Source organism: Mobula birostris, chromosome 3, assembly GCF_030028105.1.
Source record: "Mobula birostris isolate sMobBir1 chromosome 3, sMobBir1.hap1, whole genome shotgun sequence".
Classification (NCBI taxonomy): Eukaryota; Metazoa; Chordata; class Chondrichthyes; order Myliobatiformes; family Myliobatidae; genus Mobula; species Mobula birostris.
This window is the reverse complement of record NC_092372.1, coordinates 67078215-67090300: the sequence shown is the minus strand read 5'-3', so window position 1 is coordinate 67090300 and position 12086 is coordinate 67078215.

The following is a 12086-nucleotide window of genomic DNA, read 5'->3' as shown; positions in this document are numbered from 1 at the left end:
CACAACGCCCCAAGTGAGGCCTCACCAGCACTGCAGCATTACATGCTTACTTTTATATTTTAGTCCTCTTGAAATGAATGCTTACATTGCATTCACCTTCTTCATCTCCAATTCAACTTGCAAATTGACCTTTAGGGAATCCTGCATGAGGACTCCGAAATCTTTTGCACTTCGTATTTTTGAATTTTCTCTCCATCTATGCTTTTATTTCTCCTACCAAGCTTTATGACTGTACACTTCCTGACAGTGTATTCCATCTGCCACCTCTTTGCCCATTCTCCTAATCTGTCTAAGTCCTTCTGCAGCCTCTCTGTTTCCTCAAGACTACCTGCCCCTCACCTATCTTAGTATTGTCCACAAACCTGGCCACAAAGCCATCAATTTCAAAGTTTCAAAAATCCATTTATTATCAAAGTATACAACTCTGAAATTCTTCTTCTCCAGATAGCCAAGAAACTAACAAAGAAAATAACGGCAGCGCGATCATCAGCCCCCAAATCCCCCCTCCCGTCTCAAAAAAAACACACAAAAATGGAACAAGCACAAGGCCACCAAATTCCCCTCCCTCGTGTAAAAAAAAGAGAAAGATTGGGGCGAAAAACGCAGAATATAAAAAACCATAAGACTGAAAAAAAAGTCCTTAGTCCAAGATCATATATAGAATGCACAAAAACTGGGTAACATTCTCCAGGAACAGTGGCAGGCTCTCCCCTCTCCAGTCACAGAGTGATCCCACCAGTGATCAAAAGGCAGTCTCCCCTCTCCAGTCACAGAGTGATTCCACCAGCATTCAAAAGGCAGTCTCCTGTCTCCGGTCACAGAGTGATCCCACCAGTGATCAAAAGGCAGTCTCCCCTCTCCAGTCACAGAGTGATCCCACCAGTGATCAAAAGGCAGTCTCCCCTCTCCGGTCACAGAGTGATCCCACCAGTGATGAAAAGGCAGTCTCCCGTCTCCGGTCACAGAGTGATCCCACCAGTGATCAAAAGGCAGTCTCCCCTCTCCAGTCACAGAGTGATCCCACCAGTGATCAAAAGGCAGTCTCCCCTCTCCGGTCACAGAGTGATCCCACCAGTGATCAAAAGGCAGTCTCCCGTCTCCGGTCAGAGTGATCCCACCAGCGGTCAAAAGGCAGTCTCCCGTCTCTGGTCACAGAGTGATCCCACCAGTGATCAGAAGGCAGTCTCCCCTCTCCGGTCACAGAGTGATCCCACCAGTGATCAAAAGGCAGTCTCTCCTCTCCAGTCACAGAGTGATCCCACCAGTGATCAAAAGGCACTCTCCCCTCTTCGGTCACAGAGTGATCCCACCAGTGATCAAAAGGTAGTCTCCCGTCTCCGGTCACAGAGTGATCCCACCAGTGATCAAAAGGCAGTCTCCCCTCTCTGGCAGCAGAGCGATCGAACCAGTGATCAAAAGGCAGTCTCCCCTCTCTGGCAGCAGAGCAATTGAACCAGCAATCAAAAGGCGGTCTCCCGTCTCCGGTCACAGAGTGATCCCACCAGCGATCAAAAGGCAGTCTCCCGTCTCCGGTCACAGATCGATCCCACCAGTGATCAAAAGGCAATCTCCCCTCTCTGGCAGCAGAGCGATCATACCAGCAGTCAAAAGGCGGTCTCCCGTCTCTGGCAGCAAGTCGAACCCATCAGCGATCAAAAGGCAGTCTCCCCTCTCCGGCAGCAGAGCGATCTCATCAGTGACCAAAAGGCAGTCTCCCCTCTCCGGCAGCAGAGCGATCTCATCAGTGATCAAAAGGCAGGCTCTCCCCTCTCCGGCAGCAGATCGATCCCATCAGCGACCAAAAGGCAGACTCTCCCCTCTCTGGCAGCAGAGCGATCGAACCGGTGATCAAAAGGCAGTCTCCCCTCTCTGGCAGCAGATCGATCCCATCAGCGACCAAAAGGCAGGCTCTCCCCTCTCCGGCAGCAGAGCGATCGAACCAGTGATCAAAAGGCAGTCTCCCCTCTCTGGCAGCAGAGCGATCCCATCAGTGATCAAAAGGCAGTCTCCCGTCTCCGGTCACAGAGTGATCCCACCAGCAATCAAAAGGCAGTCTCCCGTCTCCGGTCACAGATCGATCCCACCAGTGATCAAAAGGCAGTCTCCCCTCTCTGGCAGCAGAGCGATCGTACCAGCGGTCAAAAGGCAGTCTCCCGTCTCTGGCAGCAGATCGATCCCATCAGCGATCAAAAGGCAGTCTCCCCTCTCCGGCAGCAGAGCGATCTCATCAGTGATCAAAAGGCAGGCTCTCCCCTCTCCGGCAGCAGATCGATCTCATCAGTGACCAAAAGGCAGACTCTCCCCTCTCCGGCAGCAGATCGATCTCATCAGTGACCAAAAGGCAGACTCTCCCCTCTCTGGCAGCAGAGCGATCGAACCAGTGATCAAAAGGCAGTCTCCCCTCTCTGGCAGCAGAGCGATCGAACCAGCGATCAAAAGGTAGTCTCCCCTCTCTGGCAGGAGAGCGATCTCACCGGTGATCAAGAGGCAGACAGCCAGCATTCACCCTCCACATTCACCTCAATGTTTTGAACTCCCTCATAGCTTTAATCAGCAAACAATGGAAGCCTGAATTGGTGAAATGGAGTTGAATATCAGCTTGCACCCCATCCTGCAGCCTTCTATCCACAAGGTTCACGCATGCTGCCTGCGTCTCCTGCAATCCCCTTGGAGACTGCAGAGTGCTGAAACTCCCAAACGATCTCCAAACTGCAAATCACAGGCTCCAACAGTTCCAGGATCACATCCAAGATGAAAAATAAACGTAAAGGCCATAAGATATAGGAATTAGGCCGTTAGATATATAGAATTAGATATATAGAATTAGGCCGTTTGGCCCATTGACACTAAAGAAGTGAAATAGATGGTTTCATGGTCTATGCGGAAGATGACGATCGTGGGAGCATTGTACACAGGCGCAATTTTCATCATCCAAATTATTGACATATAACATAAAAAGAATCCTCCCCAACACACCCCCCATGGAACAGCACAAGTAACTGGCAGCCATTCTGAAGAGGATCCTTTTATTCCCACTCTTTGCCTCCTGTCAATCAGCCAATGCTTTACCCATGTTAGTATCTTTTCTGTAATACCCTGGGCTCTTATCTTATTTAGCAGCCTCATGTGTGGCACCTTGTCAAAGGCCTTCTGAAAATCCAACATCCACCAATTCTCCTTTGTGTATCCTGCTTGTTTTTTTTTCAAAGAATTCCAACAGCTTTATCAGGCAATATTTTCCCTTAAGCAAACCATGCTGACTTTGGTCTATTCTGTTATGTGCGTCCAAGTACCCCGAAACCACATCCTTAACAATTGAGCCCAACATCTTCCCAACCATTGAGGTAGGCTAACTGTTTTATAATTTCCTTTTCTCTGCCTCCCCCTCTTCTTGAAGAGTGGAGTGACGTTTGTAATAGTCAAGTCCTCCAGAACCATCCTGAACTCTATTGATTCTTGAAAGATCATTACTCATGCCTCCACAGTCTCTGCAGCCACCTCTTTCAGAATCCTGGGGTGTAGTTAATCTGGTCCAGGTGACTTATCTACCTTCAAACCTTTTAGTTTCCTAAACACTATCTCCCTAGAAATAGTAACTGTACTCACTTCTGCCCCTTCTGGCACACTGCTAGTGTTTTCACAGTAAAGACTGATGCAAAATACTTATTCACTTATCTGCCATTTCCTTGTCCCCCATTACTACCTCTCCAGCATCATTTTCCATCAGTCCAATATCAACTTTTGCCTCTCTTTTACTGATTATATATTTGAAAAGACTTGCAGCATCATTTATGATATTACTGGCTAGCTTACCTTCATATTTCATCTCTTCCCCCCTTGTGTTTTTTGTAGTTGCCTTTTGCTGGTTTTAAAAAAATTCCCAATTATCTAACTTCCCACCAATTTTTGCTCTATTATATGCCCTCTCTTTTGCTTTTTTGCCCAGAATGGTAGAAGGTAATTGAGGCAGCAGGTAGAAGTTGCTACAATGAGACAGGGGCTGGTGGCGTCAGAAGCATTCGTACTGGAGAACATAGTGGGACAATTTATTAGAGATGTTGGTATGTGGGAGCAGAGTCTGAAACTCTCTTAGCTTTTAAGTTGCATGTAAGGAACAATGTAGCCAGTGATTTAAAATGCATGTGGCTCGGTCATTAAATTGCTCCTCTCTTTCACCCTGTTATGACAAGAATTGCCCGGGTTGATCCTTCCTTTTGGGATGAATGACCTCACAAGTCCCAAACCCAGCAGAAGATAGACTCCCGAGAGTAAGAACTGAAGCTCAGAAATGCAAACATTGACGGATAACTCAAATAGCAATGTCCATAACTTTAAATGCCTTGAGCCCATGGGAAAAGCAACCATTTCCCTGGGTAGAATGGATCAAAGGATAGAGACCTGCAGGTCACAAGGTTTGCTGAATGTACACGTCGGTGGCCACATTATTCTAAACCTGTCGATACCGCTTCATCTCCAGGACAGAGAGATTGCGGAACAATCCTTACCAGCTATATGAGAGATTCTAAAGAATGTTTATGAATACTCAGGATATGAACACCATAGGCAAACTTGCATTTATTTGTTTATATCCCTGCGTCCCTCGGATTGGATGGCTTGTTGAGCCATTTCATTACAGAAAATAAAAGATTTAATTCTATTTTTGTGTGACCAGAGAAATATAAAAGTTATACTAGGTAGGTCTGATAGATTTCTGTCTTTGAAGGAATGTAGAGAACCACTGAGTTTATACACACTATACAGTATATGTGTCTTTGGATAGACTGGGTGAATGTTGCTTAAAGATCATTGATTTTAACACTCAAAGTTGATTAAGCCAGTGAATTAATTAATGCATAAAACCACCCAGTACATATTCAGTTAACCAGTTTCTGTGCACAAACCATTAATAATAAATCTGACAACTTTTATTTTTATTATTATTTATTACTATTTTATTATTTTGAAACTTGAAGCATGATTCAATAATGTTGTGCATTTATTTTACTCCACTTTGATAGAACAAATGGAATGTAAGTTTTGAATTATAGTTACTCAGTCTGCGTGATACAGCTCCATAATTTTATTCTTCGCTGGATGAAGCTGACAAAATTTTCTCATTTTCTTTATGTGCCTCTGTATAACAGATAGGAAGAAAGAACACTTATAAACTCTTGTTAATGTTGAAAGATGCTTGCAAACGTAACACAGATCCCTTTGGATTTTCAAAGCCTTTCAAAGAAAGATGTTTTCTTTTAAAACTATGGAGCTGTATCACACATTGAATTTCAAACAGATGGCTTCGAAGGTAAAGATGGTGAAAGTATTTGAAGGAGCGCAGCGTCACCTTGTGGACAAAGTGCTCAATAGCGCTCATTTGGGGCTATTCTTAGAGTCTGACTTCTCATCAGTGTAAACGTGATCAATTTGTAGCATCTGCAAGTAGCCTCACTAACTTGGCTTTTCTATTAAATCAATAACAAATAATTTAATTGAAAAGTAGCTTCCTTATAATTAGCAATAATCAAGCAAAAATCTGCAGATTCTGGAAATCCAAGCAACACACACAAAATGCTGGAGGAAAGCAGGCCAGGCAGCATCTATGGAAAAGAGTAAACAGTCGATGTTTCGGGCCGAGACCCTTCATCAGGACTGGGGAAAAAAGATGAGGTCAGAGTGAAAAGGTGGGGGGAGAGGAAGAAGAAGTACCAGGTGGTAGATGATAGGTGAAGCTAGGATAGAGGAAGCCGTGGACTGACATGTCGGAATGGGAATGGTAAGCATAATTAAAATGGGTGGCCACCAGGAGATCCCTCATTTTCTGTCAGTTGGAGCACAAGTGCTCGACAAAGTGGTCTCCCAATCTACGTCAGGTCTCAGTGATACACAGGAGGCCACACCGGGAGCACAGGATACAGAAGATGACCCCAAAAGACTCACAGGTGAAGTGTTGCCTCACCTGGAAGGACTGTTTGGGGCCCTGAATGGTAGTGAGGGAGGAGGTGTAGGGGCAGGTGTAGCACTTGTTCTGCTTGCAAGGATATGTGCTAGGAGGGAGATCAGTGAGGATGGATGAATGGACAAGGAAGTCGTGTAGGGAGTGATGCCTGTGGAAAGCAAAAAGTGGGGGGGAGGGAAAGATGTCCTTGGTGGTGGGACCCCGTTGGAGATGGTGGAAGTTACGGAGAGTTATGTGCTGAACGTGGAGACTGGTAGGGTGGTAGGTGAGGACAGGAGGAATCCTATCCCTGGTGGGGTGGCGGGTGGATAGGGTGAGGGCAGATGTGTGCGAAATGGAAGAGATGCGGGTGAGGGCAGTGTTGATGATGGAGGAAGGAAAGCCCCTTTCTTTGAAGAAGGAAGACACCTTGTTAATTCTGTAATGAAAGCCTTGTCCTGAGAGCAGATGTAGCGGAGACCGACGAATTGAGAGAAGAGGATAGCATTTTTATAAGTAACATGGAGGGCTGTGGTATAGTCCTAATAATTAGCTTTAATAGGTCTGAAAATTCCATTTAAATGACTAGTACTTTCTGCTTATCCTGCCCCACAAAAAACTGAATCAGAATCAGGTTTATTATCACACACACAACTGTGAAGTTTGTTGCTTTGTGACAGTAGGAGAGCGCAAGATATAAAAATTACCATAAGTTATAAATAAATAGAAAGATGGATAGATGTATGGTGCAAAAGAGGAAGAGCGAGGGTTTGTGGACTGCTCGTCTAAAATATATTAGCTGATCTCCTTCGGTGACTCCTGTGGTGACCAGGAGATACAATTTGTTTAGTTACAGGTAGACTGCATAAAAGTACATATACGATACACTAACATTAGTGAGGTTGCCAGTCCTCATCATTATTATTCACTGAAACTGAGAGCAAGTTTAGCATCTGATGTGCAACGTTAAGTGTGCATATCCAAATACAAATTGCACAGCAGGTAGTATCTGTGGAAAGACAAACTAAATTAACTTCTCAGGTCAAAAATTCTTCGCTAGTACTGGAAAAGTGAGAAAATAAATTAGTTTTAAGTTAGGGGGCAGATTGGAGACAGACTAGGGAAAGGTTGCCAGGTGATATCAATTTTTACAGAGCTGCCTGGCTATTAGTTTAATAATAGTACTTACTGAGAGACAAAGGGAGAAAATAGGGATAAATAAATACTTTGAAATGGCAGTCAGAGCTGTAATCAAAACTGGAAATCAGACGGTGTCTATGAAAAGGGACAACTAGAGCCAGTGTCACAGATGGATAGCCTCACAGTGTGGTAAAGTTGAGCAGCCAGTGGAACAGCTGATTCACAAGTTGAATGACTTGGGTTTAGTCCCTGACCTCTGGTAGTCTGTACGGGATTTGCACATTCTCTCTGTGATCCAGGTGCTCTGGTTGGCTAACTACAGTTTGTTAAATTAATTGGCTACTAGAGCTTGTCTGTGGTATGTAGATATGTGAAATTGCTGGAACCATATGGAAAATAAAATGGGTTATGGTTGGATTAGTGAAAAAGTCAAAGTTTAATGATTAGCGCAGACCCTGTGGGCCAAACGACATTCTGTATCTCTGTATTACTCTCTTACGGCCCAGTTCTGTAACAAGCAAAAATAACAAGTTACACTGGATTGTTGAACTTGATACTGAACCCTGAAGGCTGCCACATGCCCAGTTGGAATTTGAGGTGCTGCTCCTCAAGCTTATGTTGTGTCTCATTGAAACAGTGCACGAGGCCACAGACAGAGAAGTCAGAGGTAGGAGTGGGATGGTGATCTGTTAGGAAACTGAAGGCTAAGGATCTCCTCTGTGAACTGATGTGAAATATTCCCCAAAACAATCACTCATTCTGCATTTGGCTTCTGCTGTGTAGAGCAGACTGTATTGTGAACACCAGAAGCAATATATTAGATTGGAAGATATGCAAGGGATTTGCTGCTTTACAAGAAAGTAAAGATTGTAACAGTTGAAAGTACTGCTCTTTTGAGTTCTTCCATTCGGTCTGCAGTCTGCGGCCTGCTGCACTCTTCCTACGAGATCCGAGGCAGGTATCTCATTTTCCAAATGCCATCTTGTTTTCTTTTTTTTTTGTAATATAATTTTTATTGAATTTTCAAAAAGAATACATGAAAAGATAGAATCTACCCTCCCCCCTCCCCTTAACCCTCCCCCCCCCCATATATAGTCCTACCTAAAAAGAAAGAAAGAGAAAAAAAAGAAAAGAACCGCCTGGGTGTTGGAAAGTTTCCACATGCTCCATGGGATTCAAAATAAATTTGGTATAATTATTCGTTACTTTCCCCAAGTGACCAAAGTCTTTATTGGAGCACTTAAATATGCCATCCTATCTTTTGTAAATGGGCACCAAATATTCAAAAATGTTACATATTTACCTCTTAAATTATAAGTAATTTTTTCAAGTGGAATAGAACTAGCCATTTCATTATTCCAACGATCCATACTTAAATACGAATCAGATTTCCAAGTAACTGCTATAGTCTTCTTAGCTACTGCCAATGCAATTTTTATAAATTCTTTCTGATATTTATTCAATTTAAGTTTCGGTTTTATCCCTTCAATATCACCTAATAAAAATAATACAGGATTATGTGGAAGTTGAGTTCCAGTAATTTGTTCCAATAAGATTCTTAAATTTATCCAAAAGGGTTGAATTTTAAAACAAGACCAAGTAGAATGTAAAAAAGTACCAATTTCTTGATTACACCAAAAACATTTATCAGATAGATTTGAATTTAATCTATTTATTTTTTGTGGTGTAATATATAATTGGTGTAAAAAATTATATTGTACTAATCTAAGTCGAACATTTATTGTATTTGTCATACTGTCAAGACAAAATCTTGACCAATTTGTTTCATCAATATTAATATTCAGATCTGTTTCCCATTTTTGCTTTGACTTATGGGTTCCTTGTTTAATTGTCTGTTCTTGAATCAAATTATACATACAAGAAATAAATTTTTTAATTTTCCCTTTTTGAATAAAAATTTCAATTTCATTAGGTTTAGGCAAAAACATTGTTTGACCCAGCTTACCTTTTAAGTAAGCCCTTAATTGAAAGTAACAAAAGAAAGTATTATTAGATATTTTGTATTTATCCTTTAATTGTTCAAATGACATCAATATACCTCGTTCAAAAGAATCTCCTATAAATTTAATCCCTTTTTGGTACCAATTATATAAAAGTTGATTGTCCATTGTAAAAGGAATAAGTCTGTTTTCGAACAAAGGTCTCCTTGCTAATAGAGATTTCTGTGTTTCATTATCAACATTTATCTTATTCCATAGATCAATCAAATGTATTAATATAGGAGATTCTTTCTTTTCCCGTATCGATTTAGATTCCCATTTATATATAAAATCTTCAGGTCTATTTTCTCCTATCTTGTCTAGTTCTATTTTAATCCATGCTGGTTTTCGATCATCGAAGAAAGATGCAATAAATCTAAGTTGATTTGCTTTATAATAGTTTTTAAAGTTTGGAAGTTGTAATCCTCCTAACCCAAATTTACATGTCAATTTTTCCAATGATATTCTTGACATTTTACCTTTCCAAAGAAATATTCTCACACATTTATTTAACTCTTGAAAAAATTTCTGTGGCAATTGTATTGGTAATGTTTGAAACAAATACTGTAATCTAGGAAATATATTCATTTTTACAACATTGACTCTACCTACTAATGTTATTGGTAATATCATCCATTTGTCAAGATCTTCTTGAATTTTTTTCAATAGTGGTAAATAACTAAATTTATATAAATTCTTTACATCATTATCAAGTCTTATACCTAAATATTTTATACCATTTACCGGCCATCTAAATTGGGTTACTAATCGACATTGACTATAGTCTCCTTTAGTAAGAGGTAAAATTTCACTTTTATCCCAATTTATTTTGTAACCTGATACCTTCCCATATTCATCCAATCTAGAAGATAATTTATGTAACGAATGTTGTGGGTTTGTTAAATAGATCGAAACATCATCGGCAAAAAGATTAATTTTATATTCCTCCTGATTAACTCTAAAACCCATAATATCTGGATCAATTCTAATTAGTTCTGCTAATGGCTCTATCACCAATACAAATAAAGCAGGTGATAGTGGACAAACTTGTCTAGTTGACCTTTTTAACTGGAATGGTGTTGAAATTTGAGAGTTTGTCGCTACCTTAGCTTTAGGGTTAGAATTTAAAGTTTTAATCCAATCTATAAAAGATGTTCCTAACCCATATTTTTCTAGTACTTTAAATAAAAAATCCCATTCTAATCTATCAAATGCTTTTTCTGCATCCAAAGCTACTACTATACTCTTCTCATCTCTTTTTTGTGCCAAATGAATTATACTGAGTAGCCGGGTTACTCAATTGTCTATTTTTAATAAATCCTGTTTGATCCATATGTATTAATTTTGGTAAATATTTAGATAATCTATTCAATAAAATTTTTGCTATTATTTTATAATCCGTATTCAATAAAGAAATAGGCCTGTATGATGCTGGTTTCATAGGATCTCTGTCTTTTTTTGGCAATACTATTACAATCGCTGTTGAAAAAGATTCTGGAAGTTTATGTATTTTTTCTGCTTGACGTATTAGTTCCATAAAAAGAGGAAATAATAAATCTTTAAATTTTTTATAAAATTCAGGTGGAAAACCATCTTCTCCTGGAGATTTATTACTTTGGAGTGATCCTAAAGCTTCTTCAACTTCTTTTAATGTAAAAGGCATATCTAATCCCTTCTGTTCTTCCAAATTCAATTTTGGAAGAGAAACTTGTGATAAAAACCTTTCTATCTCATTAACATCATTTTGGGATTCTGATTGATATAATTCAGAATAGAAATTTTTAAAGGTTTCATTTATTTCAAGAGGTTTATAAGATATTTTATTTGCCCTTGTTCTAATTGCATTTATTGTTTTGGAAGCTTGTTCTGTTACTATGAGTTAGGTGAGAGAGCACATAAAATTCTTGCCTGGCAGTTGAAAACAGCCATCTTGTTTTCTTATATAATCACTCAAGGGATGTGGTCTTTGCAGGCAGAGCCAGCACCTCATTGCCCATCCCTGTCTGCCTTGAGGAGGTGGTAGTGAGCATAACTCTTGAATTTCTGCTGTGCTTGAGGTGTGGGAATGCCCACATGCTGTTAAGGAGTAAGTTCGACGATTTTGACCCGGTGTTGGTGAAGGAATGGCAATATATTCCCTGGCCAGGATGGCATGTTGTTTGGAGGGCAACTTCCAGGTGGTGGTGTTCGCATGGTCTTGCTGCCTCTGCAGGTAGAGATCATGGGTCCAGAAGGTGCTGTCTGCTAAGTTTGCTGGACTCAAATTAAACCACTTCAGATAACTTGATTTTCTTTTGCTTGTATCTGATCTGGCCAGTTCTGGCATATGATTATCATTTGTAACATCAGCCCATTCCACAGACACCACCTGATTTGTTGGTCATTCCCTTTGTTGTTCAGTTGCTGCATTTCACAGCTTTCACACATCTCTTTCTGTGTAATCTCTCTCTCTCTCTAACTGTCCACATTAAACAGCAGAATCACCTCAGTAACTTTGACTTCACCATATCAGGAATATTTTCTTTATTCCTCTCCCACACTTTCTTCAACTTAAACCCAACGTGGACAAATGAAGGTTCTTGGTTTGAAACATTGACTCCTTATTCCCCTCCATGGATGCTGCCTGACCTGCTGAGTTCCTCCAGCATTTTGTGTGTTTCTCTGAAAACTTAAAGTGGAATCTTGTAAGATTAGGAAGGCAGAGGTCTTGGGAGAAAATACAAAGAAAAAAGACAAAAATCTTCAAAAGATTGTGAGGGAAAAGAGAGTTAAAATAAATCACTAATTCGACAAATCAGCAAAAAAGTCTGTAGAAATTTGGAAGTGTGAATGGCTGGTGTCAATGTTGCAGAACTTGCTGTGGAGAGATGGTGTTCTTGTGTTTTTTTTTAAACAGTAAATGCATTACCTGCACCTCTGTCCAGGTAGTGAATTTATTGTTGGTAAAATACCCATTGTTAAAACCTGTAGATATGGCAACTAAATAACTGACGCTTGCTAGCAGTAAAGCC